The following is a 22,259-nucleotide window of genomic DNA, read 5'->3' on the forward strand; positions in this document are numbered from 1 at the left end:
ACGCATTGAACGAGTCAGACGTGGGAGACGACGTCTCCCTAGAGGTAAGTGGAAAGAAGCAGGTAAGAGACTGCAACATTTTTCCCACTTACCTTGCAGGTAGGACTGCAAGAAGCTGCGGGAAGCTGGAGGGGAGAACCGCGGAGACAGCGGGCAGCCAGCAGCAGCCGACGGCACGCAAATCCTCTGGAGAGGAACAGCTGTGCCCGACGTCGCTCCCCGCACCGGCAAGATTGACTGCTGCCGGGCGGGAAGCGAAGCAACACGTCCCGGGGGTGTCCAGACTCAGGCGAGTCTATGTTGGATGCAGTCGCTAGCGGCTCCGGAGCCGATTGAAGCGGCTGCAGGACCCGGAAGAGAGCAGGACTACTCCGTAGCCGTCAGCCGACATCTGGGACAGCAGCCCAAGGACCTACGCTACGGGGTCCTTGGGGCTGCGGGAGGAAGGACATTCCTACCAAACGGCAGGCTGAGAACCAGTACAGGTAAGAACAAATTTCCCTTACCTTTTGTTTCTTTACAGCCGTTTGCTGCCGTATTCTGAAGAGCAGCAGGGAGCCAGCTAAGGACGTCAGGGCAGAGCCACAGACGTTGCTGCCGTATTCTGAAGAGCAGCAGGCAGCCAGCTAAGGACGTCAGGGCAGAGCCACAGACGTTGCTGCTGTGTTGCTGAACAGCAGGCAGCCAGCTACTGATGTCAGTATAGAACTGAAGTGCTGCTACACAGAATCGCTGCTGTTTAATGACCAGCAGCAGGCAGCAATGAATGTCGGCACCAGCATCTCCCATAAGGGAGCAAGTGCCAAACTTCACCCTAAATGGGTAGAGGTGCCCGTGAGTACCGGGACCATGGGGAGCGACCAGTGCCCGTAGGCATGGGGACCGGCTGCGGGATATACTGCGTGCGACTAGTGCCCGAGAGCACCAAGGTCGGCAGGAGCGGTCCGATATATTAAAGCACCCGCGACGACTAGTGCCCGAGAGCATGTAAGTCGGCTGGAGCGGTGGCTGGAGTAAATTTCTCCACAAGTGGCAGGCTCCGGGATTGGAGGATAGCCACAGTGGGCAAAAAATCTAAGTCCCACAGCAGTTTCCCATAAGGGCTGCATGAAATATCAGACGCCTCTGAGGAGGGTATGGAAGGTCTGACGGGGTAAAATCTGAGCAGGTGATGGAGCCACCTTCCCCTATCGAAGGGTGGGATAAAACAACCTGCTAAACATGATGAGCCAGTACTGCCAGCAGGAACACACTGAGAATGATCTCGAGAAGGATGGCTGTGAGTATTGAATATATGTCCACCCATCAACTTCAAGCTAATACTTTTGCTGAAGTGTTGGCAAGGCATTTATACCCCAAAATATTGTGGTGCTCTTAATGTAGCCAGTGTTACAGGTGCACTTGCAGACATGTTGGGAAGGCCGTTAGGAGTCGGGATATTAAAATCCAAAATACTCTGAAAGGTCTCATGGCGGGCATAACAACTTTGGCCCGCATGTTAGAAAAGGTGGACATAATTAGTGACCACAAGGATGCTATTGCACTATTTTTTTGCAATGTGCAGTTTGAACTAAATATATTAGGAAGAGGGCCATTCAGCCAGCTCTAGACCCTAAGTTCGCTATACTATGTAAGCAAACGGCTATAGACCCTGTTATTTGGGGGAGACCTGTCCAAACAGGTTAAAGAATTGGATGAGGAGGCTCGATTTTGGGGCTGATTAGAGCATCCAAAGGATATCTGGGGAAGACATTAACCTTATGTGCATCCTAAGAGAAGTAGTTTTTGTAATTATACTACAAAGAATTGGGCAAAGGTACCCAGCAGCAGCGTCCTGTTTAGGGTTTGGCCCGGGACGACCACTGTGGAAGATGCAAAAGCCTCTACGTCAGCATCTACCCTAACCTTAACCTTTAGGCCCTCCACAACCACGAATGAAACCAAGAAAATAACTTGGTTACCACCGATAACCATGGAGGTAGGTGAATCTGGGGCTCCAGCATTAATAGGGAGCATGGAAGTTGGAGGGACATTGCAACTTCATGTGGAAGCATGGTGTAATATATCTATGGACAGATATATCCTTACCAGTATTAAGGGATATCTGATAGAGTTTCTACACAAACAAAACCCTCCAGTACAACATAAACCGGGCAGATATATATGCTTACTAAAAGGGTAATGGAATAAACCAAACCTGAACAACAGGATTTTGTCTCAAACATCTTTATTACAAATAAGAAAGATGGGGGTTGCCGTATTATTATGGGTTATCAACGCTTCACAATGTTGTGCAATATATTCATTTTAAAAATGGATATTTTTAGCATTGCTAAAGAGTTAGTTTCAGCAGGCTACTTTATGGCAAGTATTAATCTTTAAGATGCTTACTATTCAATATCCAACAGGAGAAAATTTTTTAAACCAGCTTTGGAATTGCTGAAACACCAAAATCATAGAGTAATGGCATAGTTGGATGATATACTTATTGTGGGAATAACTTATGAATTGGCATGTTAGGCAGTGATTGCCACTAAACAATTGTTTGAACAGCTGGGATTCATTGTCCATCCACTTAAGTCAAAATTGACACCATTAACACATTTAATATGTTAATGACTTTACTAATAGGGAAAGCCACAGAGTTCAATGGGCTCAAAATTATAGAGGCCATTTATTTTGGCCAATGGAGCTAACAATAGAAGCTATAAAAGAATTACAATGTTGGGAACACAATGTTAAGTATTGCTCCAACCCAATAGTTATTCAAAACCTGTCTGTGCTATTACAAACAGATGCCAGTGCAATTGGTTAAGGTACAACTGATACCATCTCGAGCTATGGGGGAGATGGAATATACAAGAAGCTAACCTACTGTTAACCTACGCTAACACTAAGGGTATAAGTACTTAGAAATGTTAAGTGCATTTCATGGTCTAAAATCTTATTACTCAGGAATGAAACTGCAGCATGATAGATGGTAGATAGATAATACCTCGGTGCTGGCATATATAAGTCATATGGGTGGAAATATATCAACATCTTGTGATGAATTGGCAAATTCAATTTGGCAATGGTGTGTCCAAAGGAATATTTGGTTTCATTTTACCAGGGATACTAATGTATTTCCTCCTTCCCTACTTTATCAATGCACTGGGGGGGGGGGGGGAGGGAATTCAACAGGAATCGGCATCTGGGATGTCTTTGTACCTGATTGGCTTACCCAACTATGGTTTTCCGGGGTACAGGACATGGTGCTGGAACTATGTATAACTGTAAGACATAGTCCTAGGTTACTGGTGCATCCAGTAACTCAGGATAGCTATCCATGTCATAGAAAATATTGATTTAGTAGGTTGTACACTCTAAAAGACCGCTACGGGACATGGGGCTATCAAAAGAACTGTGGACATGATCACAGCAGCACAAAGAAGGTCTACACAAATACAGTATTTAGGTCATATTAAAAATGGACTAATTACTGCCATAATAACCTTCTGGACCACAGAAATAAGGATGTTCCGGCGGTGCTAGAGTTTTTACCAGCCTGCACTATGGACGACTGAGTTACAGCACTGTGAATAGTGCCAGAAGTGCATTGTCAAGTTATTGGTGGCAAGGAACAGTAAGACAATCTGTGGGATCACATCCTCTGGTAGTAAAAATCTTAAGAGGCAATGTTAACACCAAGCCACCAAATATAAGATACTACTATATCTGGGATGTAAGTGTGGTCTTGACCTTGCTAAGGAATTGGTCGCCGGCTACAGCATTAAATCTGGATAAACTAACGAAGAAATGGTAATGCTGATGGCGCTAGTCACAGCGCATAAGGTCCAGTTATTGCAAAAAGTAAGACTGGATGGCTCACGATGGCGGCAGGAAGTTTGGGGTTTGTGATCCAGGACCGTATTATTAAACAAAATAGGCCAGGATCAGCGGAGCAGGTCATAGAATTGATGGCCTACCCGGAGGACAAACGCCTCTGTATAGTGAAACACGTTTTGTTATACAGTGAAAGTACAAAGGCTATCAGAGGCAAGGAAATGGCGTTTTAATCAGCTATAAGAAACTGTACCGTAGAGTGTAACTCAGACCATTTCGTGGTGGCTGAAATACGGGTTAAGATAGGCGGGAGTGGACAATAACATATTTAAATATCACTCCACCAGGGCTGCAGCTACATCCGCAGCAAAACGCCTTCATGTATCCATGGACCAAATCCTCAGGATCGCAGGATGGTTGTCAGAGAAAACGTTTCAGAAATGTTATAACAAACCAGTTAGCAGTATGGGAACGTTTTCGGGGAACTTTTGAAGTTCTGTATGATAATTTATCCCTGAAGAATACAGGGTTATAATTTGAATTAATTAGATATTATTTATCATTTCCATTAAATAATTGGTATGAATGGTTTTGAATATAATTAACAATTTCTCCCTAACTACCAAGGCAGTTGTGAAGCATGGACTCGTTTCCACGGCATGAGGTCACAGAGCTTTGAAATCTTTCACGTAGTCACTCACGTGACTCCGAAGTAAAATAGTAAGATTAAACGAGAACTTACCAGTTTGAAGTTTGATCTTTATTTTATGAGGAGGAACGTTGAGGGAATACGTGCCCTCCGCTCCCACCCTCGAATGGTCATATCTTAAACTGGTATCTCTTTAATAATCTTATTATTTTAGGTCATTATAGTGTATCTGTGACCTCACACCGCTGCTTTGAAGGATGACACGCATGCGTCGTAGCGGGCTTCTTTCACGTATTCCCTCAACGTTCCTCCTCATAAAATAAAGATCAAACTTCAAACTGGTAAGTTCTCGTTTAATCTTACTATTATGGTCCACATGACGAATTGGAATACATCTATAACTCTTTCAATTTTCGTGCCGTTTTGGGCAGAGCTGTTCTCAAAACAAACAGCGATGTATTACGCCCCATCAGACTCATGAACACCCCATCTCTGTTTATCAGGCTTCTGAACGGTTGTTCCGTGAGCTAGCGGACTGCTATCTCTACTCATTGAGGACATTGACTCTTGTGATGGAACGAAAATGCTCTGAACTGCAAGCACGTATATCAATCGACCACGTCTTTAAACCGATGTCATTTAGGTGTTGTACTTCGAAAACAATTCTTTTCAGGAAATTAAAATGAGCAAAATGCCTTTAACGAATTTTGTGGTCGAAAACTGTGATTAGCAATTTCAAATGAAAACAAATTGCATGAGAAGATGTTGTCTGCTTGTTGAGGCGCAGAATAAGAGGGAATCCACTCGAGGAAATAAAACAATAAAACCCGAAGCATAGCCGAGGTGAACGAGAGAACCTCGATTCTCACTAAGGGGATCTGAGCAGATCTTTTTCGCCAGGGCATGATTTAGATCAGAATGCACTGCCCAATGAGTACTGGAATCAGTGACGCTCATCATATTTAGGAAGTATCTTTATGAGCACAAGTATCTCCGAAATATTGATAGCTAGGGGTCATGTGCTGCGAAAGCTGAGGTGTTCATAATGCATTAGGGCGATCCAGGTCACATCGCCATAGCGCCATTATATAGCCAGAGACCCGGGTTCGATCCTCACTACGTATGCTGTCTCTGCTTGTTTGCACATTCACCCTGTGACCACGTACGCTTTCTCCGTGTACTACGATTTCCTCCTGCGTTCCAAAGATGTTCCATAGATCGCGCTTTGTGTATAGGGTGCAAACGTGGGATAATATCGCTGGTGGGATAACGTCTGGGTGGATTCCGTGGGTCGAAGGGCCTGTTTCTACACTGTATGGCCGGAACCAGAATTAAACATACATTAAAACATGTGAGCACGGATTTCAAATAGGCAGACGTTTGGACGAAGGCGGAAGATGAACATTTCAAAGGTGTGTGAAAAAGGGATTTAAGAGTTGCGAATTGTGAAGCTAGAGGGAGGCCTGCGCGTGGAAGGCGAAGGGGAGGGGGAAATGGATTCGAAGTCCAGGGGGAGGTGCGAAGAAGATGTGTGCTATATAGGGGGAATGGAAAGACGAGGGTGATGTAGTTACCTAGCAATGCAGGTCAATCTTCATACAATTGGTTTGTAAACTACGCAAAGTCATTGGAACGGGTAAAACCGATATTCCATTCGAACATTTCACCCTTCTTCATTCCTCTAGCGTCACAATTTACAGCCGTTCAGCCCTTTTGCATCCAATTTTGGCGATTGTGAAATCACCTGCTTATCAAAAATCCATCGTCACCTGACTCAGCCATGTACATGCCATGATATGCCCCGCCCCTGCTCTCTGTCAGCTTTCTTTCACCCTACATCAGCCTGAAGAAGGGTCACCACCCAAACAACACCTCTCCATGCTCCCCAGACATTCTGCCTGACCCGTTGATCTCCTGCACTTTGAGTCTACTTTAAAAAAAACTGTACTTGTATTCCCCATTTCTTAAGCCATGATCAACAAACCTGTAGTCTGAAAACTTAACAAACGATATTACTGTTGCGAAATCTGCGCAATATCTTTCGCATATTTAATCTATTCAATTAGGGAACAGGACGTGTAACCAACAGCCTCTCGCGCAGCAAATCACAAATCAAATAGCACACCATATCAGTAGATTTAAAGATCAATAAATAGAAAATCGGGTGGGCATTTTACGTACACATCCGCCCATTGAATGTAACTAGATATTTGACACCATTCCTTAGCTCATCTCTGAATTTTCTCTGCGTCAGTCCATAGATACACGTGTTTGTGCAGGTGCTGAGCAACTGCAGTATAAATCCAGACTGTTGCAGTATATATATCGGGGTGCTGAAGTATCTGTCTGTATAGGTATAATTATCCACTTGCCAGTTCATAGAATGTACGACGTTCGGTATCCATAGTATAATAAAATTCGCTGAAATAGCAAACAACAAAATCATTGACTTTCTCCGATTCTCCACCTCTTGATCCTTCCGGATGTCGCCGCTGCTCCGGATTGCCCGGCGGATTTTATTTGCCATTATAATGTGTCTGACGGTAAAAGTATTAAACAACAGAATTAAACCGATTGGTATTAATGGAGTTATGATACCGTCAGCTAACTCGTAAGCTCGCCAAAAAGGTGAAGTAAAGTATTCAGGTTTGGCAATACAGCGTCGTGGATCTACTACAAAATACCATGGCACAGCTTTGGCAAAGCTCACCGCGGTCACCGTTCCAATCACCAAAGTCGCTGTTCTCTCGATGCAATATTTGTCCCGCAACTTCTGACAGCAGATGGCGATGTAGCGATCGAAAGTGAAAGCGACCGTGAACCAAACGGAACAATCCATAGTTGCGACCCGTAGGACAAGTGTCACAGTACATATCGGAGTGATGAGCATGAATTTAGCAAACAAATAAATAAAATTAACCTGCTCCAATATAACAGCAATGATCACCACCATCATATCGGATGCTGCCATGGCCACAAGGTAGCGAGTAATGCATTTGGAGAGACCGCATTTTCCGCGGGACAATACCACGATCGCAATTAAATTAACTGAAAAAAAAGACAAAATATGGCGTTACTTCTCAACGCGTCCACATTGATAACACGACTTAATTCGTGCCAGTTCCACGTCCGTCTTTCTGATTTAAATCTTCTTATTTGAATTTCACAGCAATTTGCATACATACAATGATAACAGACAGTGACAGTCAAGGCATAATTGTGCAACAGTATGTAAGCGACCCTCAAAGCCCTTACCCTTACCCACCTTCAACCCACCCCAATCAGGTCGGAAAACGGGGACGAACAACACTCACATACGTACACATCCACACAAATATGGTAAGATAAACGAAACAAAAAGTACAAAAAAAAATAAAATATATATATTAAAAAAAAGGGTCACTAATGACAATAAATAAGTAAGTAATTAAGTAAATAAGTGTGGGGGGTGGGGAAGGGGTTAAGGGGAGAGCAGCTGCAGTAGAGCAGCACAATGGTGGAGAGCACTCAGTCCTCTTCCGAGTCCGGGGACAAGTTGAGTTAACAAGTTCCAAGAAAGGGTTCCATGTATCTAGGAATGTCTTGGTAGAGCCTTTGAGAGAGAACCTAAGTTTTTCAAGCTTTAAATTGTAAAGCACCTCCTTAATCCAGCGGGTGTGTGTCGGGGGACAGGTGAGCCTCCAGTTAAGCAAGATCAGTCTCCGGGCTAACAAGGTTGTAAAAGCTAGGACCCGTTTCACTGCAACAGAGAGGTTGGTGTTGGGAGGAGTACTAAAAATGGCTGACAGTGGGTTTGGAGGAATAGTCTGGCCGTAGGCTCTGCTAATCAAGTCGAAAGCACTCCTCCAAAAGGCTGCTAGCTTAGGGCGAGACCAAAACATACGGCTATGGTTGGCAGGGGATTGATTACATCTGTTGCAGGTGTCCCTAACAGCGGGGTAAATTCTAGATAATCTTGCATTTGTGTAGTGGACTTTGTGAAGGACTTTGCATTGGATTAGGCCATGATGGGCACATATGGAGGAAGAATGGATCAAATCCAAGGCAGAGTCCCATTGCTGGTCTGTTAGTTTCGTATTCAGCTCACCCTCCCACGCAGCTTTTAATGAGGTATGAGGTTTCAATATAACAAACCCTAACAAGTTATACAAAACAGAGATGCATTTCTTCCGGTTGGGATCTAGAGCTAAGATGGTATCGGTCAGGGTTTCAGGGGGGCGATTTGGGAAATGGGGGAATGTCTTTTTCACAAAATCCCTAATCTGGAAAAAAAGAAAAAGGTGGGGGTTTGGGAGACTATAGTTGGACGAAAGCTCTGCATAGGACGAAAAGATGCCATCCTTGTATAGATTGTTGATACTACTGATACTGTTGCTATGCCAGGTTTTGAATGCGTGGTCTGTACTTGAAGGTTTAAAGATGTGATTTTTAAGCAGTGGGGTCAAGATGGAAGGGCCTTGTAAACCGAAGTTTTTCCTGAGTTGACTCCATATCTTGAGCGAGACAGACGCAATTGGGCCTGCACCCACAGATGTTATAGGAAGGGGGAGTTAGGAGCATAGGACAGACCACAACGGGAGATGTGAACTCGCCTTTTCCATATGTACCCAGGTCGGTAGGTGATCGCAATCATCATTCATCCAATACAGGAGTTTTTGCAAGTTAGCTGCCCAATAGTATCGCCTAGTCAGGAAGTGCCAAACCGCCGTCACTCTTAGGAGACTGCAGTATCGACTTTCGGATTCTAGCCGGTTTGCAACCCCATAAAAATTTTGATATTGTCCTTTCTAATTTATCAAAAAAAGATTTAGTGATAAGTATAGGGACGTGCTGGAAAAGGTACAGGAATTTGGGTAGGACGACCATCTTGACCAGATTTATCTGGCCCACGAGGGATAGCGGTAAAACTGACCAGTGGTCAAAATCTCTTTCGGTTTTCTCAACCAGAGGCAGAAAGTTTGTGCGGAACATATCAGATAAGGGTGTTGTGATAAAAACGCCGAGGTAACGAAACCCGTCCTCTGCCCATTTGAATGAGGTTAAAGAGCGAGGGAGCTGCTTAGCCAATGAGTTAATCGGTAATAGCTCACTCTTTTGGTAGTTAAGTTTATAACCAGAATATGCACCAAACTGTTCTAAAATATTCGTAATCACAGGGAGAGAGCTGACTGGGTTCGAGATGTACAGGAGCAGGTCATCCGCATACAATGAGACTTTATGAGTTGTGTCGAACCGTGTAATACCTTTAACGCCCTTCTCTGAGCATAACCAGACAGCCAAGGGTTCTATCGGGACAGCAAACAGGAGTGGTGATAACAGGCAACCCTGCCTGGTACCTCTCCAAAGGGGGAAGTGGGGCGACAGTGTGCCGTTTGTTTGTACTGAGGCCACCGGGACGAGTATAATAGACTGACCCAAAGAATAAAACTGTTACCGAGGCCAAATCTGCCCATCGCCTCATATAGGTACCTCCACTCGACCCTGTCGAAAGCTTTTTCGGCGTCGAGGGAGACCACTATCTCCGAGGTCTCACTACTCGGTGAATGGATGATGTTGAGGAGACGCGTAGTATTGTGGGAAGACTGTCAGCCTGGTATGAACCCTGTTTGATCTAACGAGATAATAGAGGGCATCACTCATTGAAGACTGAGCGCAAGGGCTTTAGAGAGGATTTTGAGATCCACATCCATCTTTCTAACCGGAAGGAAAGCTGAAGATCGTTGTGTTAATTTGTGCGTGCGTACTCGGGCAGTTCAGTTACCAAGTGAAGACTTTGAATCTGCCCTCCACTCGAGGACATCGATTTTGTCTTCATGGTGGTGGAGATTTGAGAAGAAAAGGCGCATGCAGTACAGAGGCCGTTCTAATTTCTGTTTCATTGACATTATATTATACATTAAAAACAATTTGTCTTGGTTGGGTGCATTATGAAAATATATTATTTAATAATCGCAGATAGCTCAGTTATAACGTTTGTTTCCACACCACGAATTTGATATAACTCGAGCCATTATGTTATGTTATATGCTATTCTCATTATAATGCCCGAATTAGTTCTAACGCTACTTCAATCGGGGACAAGCGAGCCACGTAAATGACACTATGGAAATTGACAGGCAGAAAGCAAATGTTAGATTGAGTGTTATTTTAAAAACACAGCTGCTACTTTAGTCGCAGTGGACATGACAAGTAATCGTCTCTCGTGTTACTTACGTATTGTACCCCATTAAACAATGTAACATTCAGCCTTTAGTATATTTGGTTTGCAGCAACAAAAATAAACTTACTGCTCATTAAAATAATTTTATATTGAGAATCCTACGGGTAAGAACAATCTTTCTATTCGGAGTCTGCGGACGTTGCCTGGTGAAGCAATTAAAAAACGATAACAATGTCACGAAAACTCTAAAGGATTGTAAATAATGTCTGGCCATGAAAGCCAACGTGATAAATCATAATCTGGTTTGATTGCATAAAGTGGAACACAAGAAAAGAAGCATAGGATGAACGTCGAAATTAATGAAGTGGGCGCCATCTGAATCTCACTTTGAACAGGTCAAGGAATTAATGGGGGGGGGGGGGGGGCAGCATCTCGAATGAACATGGACACCTGGAGAAACACGGACAAATGACAGAGACAGATCAGACTTTCATTTGAAACATGTAATTATTAATAGGTCTGTTTGGTTTTCACAACTACCAGGAAGGCATCAAGAAAATAGGTCACGAGTGCTGCCCAAACACGAAGTGGCAATTACCAAGTTAAACATTCATAATATGTAGTTTTTAATCAGTGTAATATAAGTAGCTAACGACTGCAGTTCTAACGCGTAGTAAAATGTCATTAATATTTTTCTTCACCCAGGCAATTTACATTTATTGTGCTCGAGCAGGCAAGAGAAATAACGCCATTACTGTTTTCTACTTAAACTGAAAGGACGTAGGCTTATGTAGCGACAGTGGTTAAATAATGCCCCAATTACGTCTATCAATTCCTGAAGCTGCACGACAGAAAGCATCATATGTGGATAGATCACTATTTCGTGTGGCAACGGAAGTCCGCATGAAACCGCTGAGAGTTGTGACAGCCCAGTACTCCAGATGAATTAGCCCAGTGCTCCAGATGAATTAGCCTGCTCTATCGACTCAGGCCGCCCTGAGTAAAAACAGCTAACGCCTAACATAATAGGATCCGCTCACTCCCCTGTCATTCTCTCATTTCCTCTCTCCGGTCTGACAAATGATACAACATCTTGAACTCGCTTGTCGTAGGATTCAAGAAGAGCTTATTTCCCGTTATTATAATTCTGTTGAACGGATATCTTGAATGCTAATAATAAATTCGAAGTATTTTCGACCCGGACGCATCTATACTTTCTCTTTAGCTGTATCATTATATTCTACAGCCTATTTATTTTATCGTTTGAACTACCCGATGTACTGCTGTATAGGGAGGTTTCACGGCAGTCGGGTCACGGCCCATGACCCGTACTGTTGCTACGTTACGGCAAGTGGAGGACACGCGATGAACTGCAGGTAGGCACTTACCATTGTTTCCAGCGTAGCGGGCCCATTAAAACACGCCGAAAATGTCAATTTTTTTGCTGTAAATAATTATGGAAATCGGGATAAGCTTGTGAGACATTTAGCCTACTTCAGAATTCCAAAAGTGAGGAGAAATGACGGTAGATAGAAGTGAGAGATGAAGGGACAACAGCAGCCGGAGTGCTTGGCGAACATTGGCCGTTTGCTCACTGCATTTCATCAACTAAGGCATTATTTGTATTTTTTCTTGATTCCTTTGGCATCTAAAAAGTTTCAGAAGTGATAAATCTGGCTGTAATTTTTTTAAATCGCCCATGGTTCTCAAGTGGGTTTTTACATACAAAATGAAAACGCATCTGAAGAAAAAATTACAGCCAGATTTATCACCTGAGACTTTTTAGATACCAAAGGAATCAAGAAAAAGCACAAATAATGCCTTGCTGTTGATGAAATGCAGTGAGCAAACGCGATAATTCCCAATATTTTCAATTCCGATATCTGCACAGCCAATGTTTGCCAAGCACTTTAGCTGACGTTGTCCCTTCAGCTCTCGCTTCTATTTACCTACATTTCGCTTCACTTTTGGAATTCTGAAGTTGGGTACATGTCTCTCACACTTACCCCGACTTCCACAATTTTTTTCAGCGCAAAAATTCAACATGTTGGCGGTTTTTAACAGGTAGGCATCCAGATGGATTGAGCGGCTCCGTGCGTCGAGCCCTATGACCCAGTGACATGGTTTGGCTGGACAGTTGTCAAAACGTTCTTAATGCCTTGATATACTGACAATAAGCCAACACCAATACCACTAGCGCTGTCATCAGTTTTGGAAGAATTTTACGGGGTTTACTGCAGAGAAGTACCCCATAAAAAAATAAACGTGGCCGTTGATTTCGCTTAACCAAGAGATTCCGTGGCTTCTCCGTGTTCCTTTAGTGAACCTTTGACTGTTTTATGGGCGCAGTTGTGTTGGGAGTGCCGGAGGTCAGAAACCGTAATGGCGACCCAGAGCAGACTTGTATGTCTGTGCATGCCGCAGCTGCCAACCACACATTTGAACGCCGGGAGGTTAGACAGCTATTTACGGGAGGTGGTGTTGGTGCGGACTTAGAACCAAGCTTAATTATTGATATTATTTGGCGGCATTTGTAATAAAAACATGCATTAATCTCACCAAACTCCCATCATAGAATGAAACCATTATCGTAAAATAAATTACGCCTGTAAACCAAAATAACAGTATAACGTTTCGCCGACTGAAATGACGCAACGGACTGAGGAACATGACAGCAAAACCCGATACTACATTGCAACAGCCATATAAAGCCTGAGCCACAGAAATAATATGGATCCATTAGCTTACCAGGAACAGCGACCGCTGCCAGTATAGGATAGTAGATTCTGACAATGTTGTAAATTGCTGGGTAACCCATTGTTTAACTGACACCCAGATGCCCACACGCACGGGTTAAAGGAGTTCTTATACACCAGAAGAAACGCCAGTTAATCTAATCAGTGTATTCCCCAGGCTCATTAAAACACGTCAATTGAACAAACATTAATGATGAACTATTTTTACAGATTGTGAAATTGCGTAATACATTTATCCACACTAGGAATATTGCACGGACATTAATTTATTGTTGCAGACATGTTTTCAGCGGAAGACACAGCAGGTTCCATATAAAGTCACGAAGATTAAATCGTTTAAACATGCTTCTCCCCTCGATTTAGTTGCTATTTTCTTTATTGGGGTCAGGTATAACATTGGTGGCACCATAGGTTATGGTGAGGGTGGTGTCAGAGATGTGATCTTGCCTATCTGGTGCCTATATTGTTGAAGGCGATGTCAATAGACAACAGGTGCAGGAGTAGGCCATTCGGCCCTTCGAGCCAGCACCGCCATTCATATTGATCATGGCTGATCATCCACAATAAGTTCCACGTTCCTGACTTCTCGCTAGAACCATTGACTCTGTTATATTTAAGAGCCCTATCTAAATTTCTCTTGAAAACATCCAGAGAATTGGCCTCCACTTCCTTTTGAGGCAGAAAATTCCACAGATTTAACCATATAACCATATAACAATTACAGCATATAAACAGGCCATCTCGGCCCTTCTAGTCCGTGCAGAGCACTTACTCTCACCTAGTCCTATCCGCCTGCACTCAGACCATAACCCTCCATTCCTTCCCGTCCATATACCTATCCACTTTATTTTTAAATGATAAAATCGAAACTGCCTCCACCACTTCCACTGGGAGCTCGTTCCACACAGCTACCACTTTGAGTAAAGAAGTTCCCCCTCATGTTACCCCTAAACTTTTGTCCCTTAATTCTCAAATCATGTCCATCTTCCCTGCTCTCAATGGAAAAGCTTATCCACTTCAACACTGTCTATCCCTCTCATAATTTTAAAGACCTCTATCAAGTCCCCCCTTAACCTTCTGCTCTACAAAGAATAAATACCTAACTTGTTCAATCTTTCTATGTAACTTAGGTGCTGAAACCCAGGCAACATTCTAGTAAATCTCCTCTGTACTCTCTCTATTTTGATGACATCTTTCCTATAATTTGGCGATCAAAATTGTACACCATACTCCAGAATAGGCCTCACCAATGCCTTGTACAATTTTAACATTACATCCCAGCTTCTATATTCAATGCTCTAATTTATAAAGGCCAGCACACCAAAAGCTTTCTTTACCACTCTATCTACATGAGATTCCGCCTTCAGGGAACTATGCACAGTTATTCCTAGAACCCTCTGTTCAACTGCATTCCTCAATTCGCTACCATTTACCATGCACGTCCCATTTTGATTTGTCCTGCCAAGATGTAGCACCTCACACTTATTAGCTGCCATCTTTCAGCCCACTCTTCCAAATGGCCTAAATCTCTCTGTAGAGTTTTAAAATTTACTTCATTAGACACAACCCCACCTATCTCAGTATCATCTGCATACTTACTAATCCAATTTACCACACCATCATTCAGATCATTGATGTATATGACAAACAACAGTGGACCCAACACAGACCCCTGAGGCACCCCACTAGTCACATGCCTCCAACCTGACAAACAGCCATCCACCATTACACTCTGGCATCTCCCATTCAGCTACTGTTGAATCCATCTTGCTACTCCACTATTTATACACAACAATTGAACGTTCTAAACCAACCTTCCATGTGGAACCTTGACGTCAAACTAACAGGTCAATAATTGCTAGGTTTACTCTTAGAAACATTTTTAAACAATGGAACAACATGCACAGTACACCAATCCACCATTGACGTTTCTAATGGCATTTGAAAGATTTCTGTCATAGCCCCAGCTATTTCTACACTAACTTCCCTCAATGTCCTAGGGAATATCCTGTCAGGAGACTTATCCACTTTTATGTTTTTCAAAAGTGTCAGTACTTCCTCTTCTTTGATCCACATAGTATCCATAGCTACTCTACTTGTTTCCCTTACCTCACATAATTCAATATCCTTCTCCTTGGTGAATACCGAAGAAAAGAAATTGTTCAATATTTCACCCATCTCTTTTGGCTCTGCATATAGCTGTCCACTCTGACAGACTGAAGAAGGGTTTCTGCACGAAACGTTGCCTATTTCCTTCGCACCATAGATGCTGCTGCACCTGCTGAGTTTCTCAAGCAATCTTTTGTGTACCTCTATAGGACAAATTTTATCCCTATTTATCCTTTTGCTATTAATATAGCTGTGGAAACCCTTTGGATTTACTTTCACCTTACTTGCCAAAGCAACCTCATATCTTTCTTAGCTTTTCTAATTTCTTTCTTAAGATTATTTTTACATTCTCTATACTCTGCATGCACCTCATTTACTTCATGCTGCCTATAATTATTGTAGATCTCTCTCTTTTTCCGAACCAATTGTCCAATTTCCTTTGAAAACCATGGCTCTTTCCAATTATCACTCTTTCCTTTCAACCGAGCAGGAACATAAAGATTCTGTACTCTTAAAATTTCACCATTAAATGTCCATTTCTATTCTACATCCTTCCCATAAAACAACATGTCCCAATTCACTCCCTTTAAAGCATTTCTCCAATCAAAAATTTCAACCTTTGGTCCATTTCTGACCTTCTCCATAATTATATTGAAACTAATGGTATTGTGATCACTGGACCCGAAGTGTTGCCCAACACATACCTCCGCCACTTGACCTGTCTCATATCCTACCAGGAGGTGCAGCACTGCCCCTTCTCTAGTAGGTACCTCTATGTATTGCTGCAAAAAGCTATCCTGCACTCATTTTACAAACTCCAATCCATCCAGCCGTTTTAAAGAATGTGTTTCCCAGTCTATGTGTGGAAAATTGAAATCACTCACAATCACTATCTTGTGCTTACTACTAATATCTGCTATCTCCTTACATATTTGCCCTTCCAATTTTTGCTCCCCATTTGGCGGTCTATAATACACCCCTATGTGTTGCTACACCATTCCCATCTCTCAGTTCCACCCAAATAGCCTCCCTAGACGAGCCCTCTAATCTATCCTGCCTAAGCACTGCTGTAATATCTCCTCTGACAAGCAACACCTCCACCTCTTGCCCCTCCAATTCTATCACACCCGAAGCAACGAAATCCTGGAGTATTAAGTTTCCAATCACAACCACCCTGCAACCATGTTTCACTAATTGCCACAGCATCATATTTCCAGGTGTCTATCCAGACTCTAAGCTCGTCCACCTTTCTTACAATGCTCCTAGCATTCAAATATATACATTTAAGAAACCCACCACCTCTTATTCTCTGGTTATTTTCTTTTCCTTATTTCTCCCCGACATTTTGGGTCCGAGTGCTTCCCTTCTCTGCCTCATGCCTCACACACTGTCCACTATCTTTCTCTATTTGAGTCCCTCCCCCCAACCATTCAAGTTTAAAGTCTCTCCAGTTGCCTTTGCAAATCTCCCCTCCAGGATATTGGTTCCCCTCGGGTTCAAGTGCAACCCGTCCTTTTTGAACAGGTCACACCTTCCCCAAAAGAGGTCCCAATGATTCAGAAACTTGAATCCCTACCCTCTGCACCAGTCTCTCAGCCACGCATTTCTCCTCCACCTCACTCCATTCCTACTCTCACTGTCGTGTGGCACAGGCAGTAATCCTGGGATTGTTACTTTTGCAGTCCTTCTCCTTAACTCTCTTCATAACTCCCTAAATTCTCTTTTCAGGACCTCTTCTCTTGTTCTATCTATGTCATTGGTACCTATATGTACCACAACCTCTGGCTCCTCTCCCTCCCATTTCAGGATATAGAAACATAGAAAACAGGTGCCGGAGTAGGCCAATCGGCCCTTTGAGCCTGCACCGCCATTCAATATAATCATGGTTGATCATCCAACTCACTATCCTGTACCTGCCTTCTCTCCATACCCCCTGATCCCATTAGCCACAAGGGCCACATCTAACTCCCTCTTAAATATCGCCAATGAACTGGACTCAACTACCTTCTGTGGCAGAGAATTCCACAGATTCATCACTCTGTGTGAAAAATGTTTTTCTCATCTCGGTTGTAAAATAATTCCCCCTTATCCTTAAACTGTGACCCTTGTTCTGGACTTTCCGAACATCGGGAACAATCTTCCTGCATCTAGCCTGTCCAACCCCTTAAGAATTTTGTAAGTTTCTGTAAGGCCCCCCCTCAATCTTCTAAAGCCGAGTCTATCCAGTCTTTCTTCATATGAAAGTCCTGCCATCCCAGGAATCAGTCTGGTGAAGCTTCTCTGCATGGCAAGAATGTCTTTCCTCAGATTAGGAGACCAAAACTGTACGCAATACTCCAGGTGTGGTCTCACCATGACCATGTACAACTGCAGCAGAACCTCCCTGCTCTTATACTCAAATCCTTTTGCTATGAATGCTAACATACCATTCGCTTTCTTCACTGACTGCTGCACCTGCATGCCTACTTTCAATGACTGGTGAACCATGACACCCAGGTCTCACTGCATCTCCCCTTTTCCTAATCAGCCACCATTCAGATAATAGTCTATTTTCCTGTTTTTGCCACAAAAGTGGATAACCTCACATTTATCCACATTATACTGCATGTACTCTCTAGTTCCTGCCTCTGCCCTTTGCCGCTTCTAACTGTGACCCCCTTATCCGCCTCTCGTGGTCTTGGAGTGACCATCTCTCTATAACTCCTTTCTATGGCCTCCTCACGCTCCCAGGCCAGACAGAGGTCATCGAGCTGCTGCTCCAGGTTCCTAATACGGTCCCTTAGGAGTCCCAACTCGACGCACCTGGCGTAGATGTGGACGTCTGGATGGCTATCAGACTCCATGACTTCTCACATCTGACATCCAGAACAATAAACTGCCTGGCACTCATACTCCCCCTTATGTTAATTAAGGTAGTATCAGGGGTTACTCCCATCCGCTGCTTCCCCTAGTCCGCTTCCACCAATCAGCGGCTTCCTCTAGACCACTTATTTTGAAGTGTGATGGAACGTTGCAGAGTGGGCAACGCTACACCCACCGCTCCAACCGTTCCTGCCGTGCCAACCGTGCCAACCGCGCCAACCGCTCCAACCGCTCCAACCGCTCCTGGGCCTCTGTGGAACAAAGCCCCGCTCTCTGTTTTTAAACTTACCGCCCTGACGCTGCTTCAACCGCTCCTGGGCCTGTGTAACAAACAACTACATTACCTCTCCCGCATGCTCTCCCTGTCGGTCATCACAAGTGTCCCCTGCTGCTTTCTCACTTCCGGGTTCACTGCCTCCCTCTCCCAATATTATTCTGGTGAAGAGTGAGAGGGGTTGGGCCATTCGTGTTTGGGCCATATTAGTAGACCACCTGACAGATATTGCGAGTACGTTTGAATTCTAAGTCGCATGTGTGTTTAACTATATTCGCTCTTTACGGGGAAGGATGTAGATTGGTTATTGCATGTGAACCAATCATTGTAGAAATAGCATCACTAACCCGGCCCTACTGTATGATTTATACTAACACCCACTTCCTGCACTGGTCAGTCTTGGGAGTGGTAATGATGAACTAACAACTAACAACCTGCTGTAACGCTGTACTATGTCTACAGATTAAATATGACTTTGAACTCCAGATTGTGCAGCTTGCTTATTTACAATTCCCTTGCGAGAGGTGACATAGGGACTGGCGATGCAGAGCCACTGTGGCTAGAATGGGGGAATTATAAACATAAGAACGCACTAATGGCAGTTATCCACAGGTCCCCAAACAGTAGTCTGGATGTAGGTTACAAGTTACGTATAAAATTATAAAAGGGCTGGACAGGCTAGATGCAGGAAATATGTTCCCAATGTTGGGCGAGTCCAGAACCAGGGACCACAGTCTTAGAATAAAGGGGAGGTCATTTAAGACTGAGGTGAGAAAAAATATTTTTCACCCAGGGAGTCAGTGATTTAAATGCGGGGTGAGGGGGGGGGGGGGGGGGGGGGGGGGGGTACGCAGGGGGGGGGGGGGGGGGGGGGGGGTTACGCAGGGGTTCCCTGGTTTTCAGTTTCCACTTTCCATCCTGTGCGTGAATTTGCAACTTTATCCTGCGCTACTTAATTCAAGGACGAGCGAACCAGCGGACAAACAGATGAACTAGAATTTACTATAATGTTGCCTGGGTTTCAGCAACTAAGTTACAGAGAAAGGTTGAACAAATTAGGGCTTTATTCTTTGGAGCGCAGAAGGTTAAGGGGGGACGATAGAGGTTTTTAAAATGATGAGAGGGATAGACAGAGTTGACGTGGATAAGCTTTTCCCACTGAGCGTAGGGAAGATTCAAATAAGGGGACATGACATGAGAATTAAGGGACTGAAGTTTAGGGGTAACATGAGGGGGAACTTCTTTACTTAGAGAGTGGTAGCTGTGTGGAATGAGCTTCCAGTGGAAGTGGTGGAGGCAGGTTCGTTTTTATCATTTAAAAATAAATTGGATAGTTATATGGATGGGAAGGGAATGGAGGGTTATGGTCTGAGCGCAGGTATATGGGACTAGGGGAGATTATGTGTTCGGCACGACTAGAAGGGTCGAGATGGCCTGTTTCCGTGCTGTAATTGTTATATGGTTATATGGTTATATGAAAACAACGATCATAGAGCGGAATATGTGACATTTCAGGTCGAGGCCCTTCAAACTGAGTCAGGGGAAAGAGGAACAGGAGATATAGATGGTACTAAGTACAAATGAATGGAAGATATGCCTATATCTCCCGTTTCCCATTCCCTGTCAGTCTGAAGAAGGGTCTCGACACGAAATGTCACCTAGTCCACGTGTTCACTCCCTCTTGGTGCCAGCGCTTCTCCCCTCATACTCCGCCAAGCAAACAAACACACACACACGGTATGTTCGGCAGTATGTTTGATGCTGAGACCAGGAGTAGGGCATCAAATGGCTCATGGCAGCTATCGAAAAAGGACGGAATGGTAATGGGGCTTTCTCACGGGGCACTTGACGCAAGATGTAACCAGAGTGAAGTGGTCGTGGTCTAAAAATATATCACACGATATAACGGGAGGTAGATAAAGAGTTCCCACGGGTACTCGGCATTTCTGTTATTTGTGCGAGTGACTTGACCGTCTCCCGAGCTTTCCCGTTAAATCTTGAATGAACATTGTGAACTGTGAAGTGTAGTTAATTCATCACGTGGCACAAATGATGTAACTTCTTTTTCACACATTATAAATACTAGGTACATGGAGAAGTGGTGCATCCGAGGCAGAAATGGTCCCACTGCAACGTTTCAAAGGTAACTCGGGCACATACAGTGGGAAAGAGCAAAGAGGCCATCTCTGCGCTTACTACAATTCACAATTGGGGAGTGTGCCGTGGCAGGACAGCTCTATTGATGGGTAACCGACCACAGGAACACTACTGCATGTTAGCAGATATGCATAGAAAATAAGCTGATAAGAATGTCCCGTTGTAATCCTGCTTACTTTTCTTTGTTTCACTTTAAAGTGTTGTCCTCTGAAAAGTGCTTCCCATAAGATGGTCGTCCGCAAAACCTGCCATTTAGCACATTTAGGCATTGTCCCTTTTATTGCCTGAGTTTAGGCTTGTTGCGGAGGTTAATGAATAGAATCTGTTTTAAAAAATCTAGCGTGCCTCATTTGTTGATTTTCATGTTTGCGAAGCCCTTTTTTAGACAAATGTTGTTTGGTGTGATGCACCTTCTCTCAATATGTGCAAGAAGTTTTTTTTTATATTGTCAAATAGGAATAAAGACTTTATCTCACATTGACCGTGATGATTGTCTTATTTTATTATCTACTGAGAGGTGAAACTTTCAAACGTTTAAATAGCTCAGCAATTGAGGGACCTGAACACTCAATAATGAAAATTAATGAAAATGTGATTATATCACCTCCCTTCAACTATTTTGTGTTTCAGCATGAGGGGATTATAACATTAGAGACATTCATCTTGTAGTGATGTGTTAATGAAGAATTGCAGACATCAATCTGATTGTAAAAAATATATATTTTTAACAATGAGGTAAACAAGCACTGACAATCAAACTGCTGAGTTAAAAGCTTTATCACACTTTAGGCATTCGCAGGAGTTCCCACGGTAAACGCAAGAGTTATTACGGATATCGCACTGGCCACTACGTCCATATAATGTTGCAATGTTCAACCACATGTGTACAAGTCGCTCTTGGAGAAATTCAAGCTTGCTTGAATTTTCTCCCGAGTCAACAAGTTACACGAGTACCTGCCGTTAGCGCCACGGTGGTCAACGAATGCCATACGGTTATCGTACGAGGTTCCCATGATGTTCAACTCTGGTTACCTCTTGCGTCAAGTCGCCCCGTGAGAAAGCCCCATAAGGGGGAAATTGAGAAAAACACCCGAAGGAAATAGATGTTTAACAAAAAAAAGGGACCAGCGATCACCCCGTGTCCGTGTCAGGGGAGGGGGGGGGGGGGGGGGGGGTCAGGGCCGGCATTAAGCCCAAGCCCCCCCCCCCCCCCCCCCCCCGCGCTAGAGTAATCTAATCTCGGCTCAGGTAGATCTCAGGTAGATCTCCCTCCCCCTCTCAGGTGGAGGGGGGGGGGAAGGAGAGGGGTGGAGAGAGAGTAGAGGGGTGGAGGGGGAAGAAAGGGATAGATGGGTAGGGGGTGTGAGGGGGAATGGAGAAGGTGGAAGTGGGTCATTCCCTCACGGTCCCTAGGCAGTGCTCCTGCCCCTCCAGTCGCCGTGCTTCACGCACACAGCCCCGGCTCCT

This window comes from Leucoraja erinacea, chromosome 26 (assembly GCF_028641065.1).
Source record: "Leucoraja erinacea ecotype New England chromosome 26, Leri_hhj_1, whole genome shotgun sequence".
Classification (NCBI taxonomy): Eukaryota; Metazoa; Chordata; class Chondrichthyes; order Rajiformes; family Rajidae; genus Leucoraja; species Leucoraja erinaceus.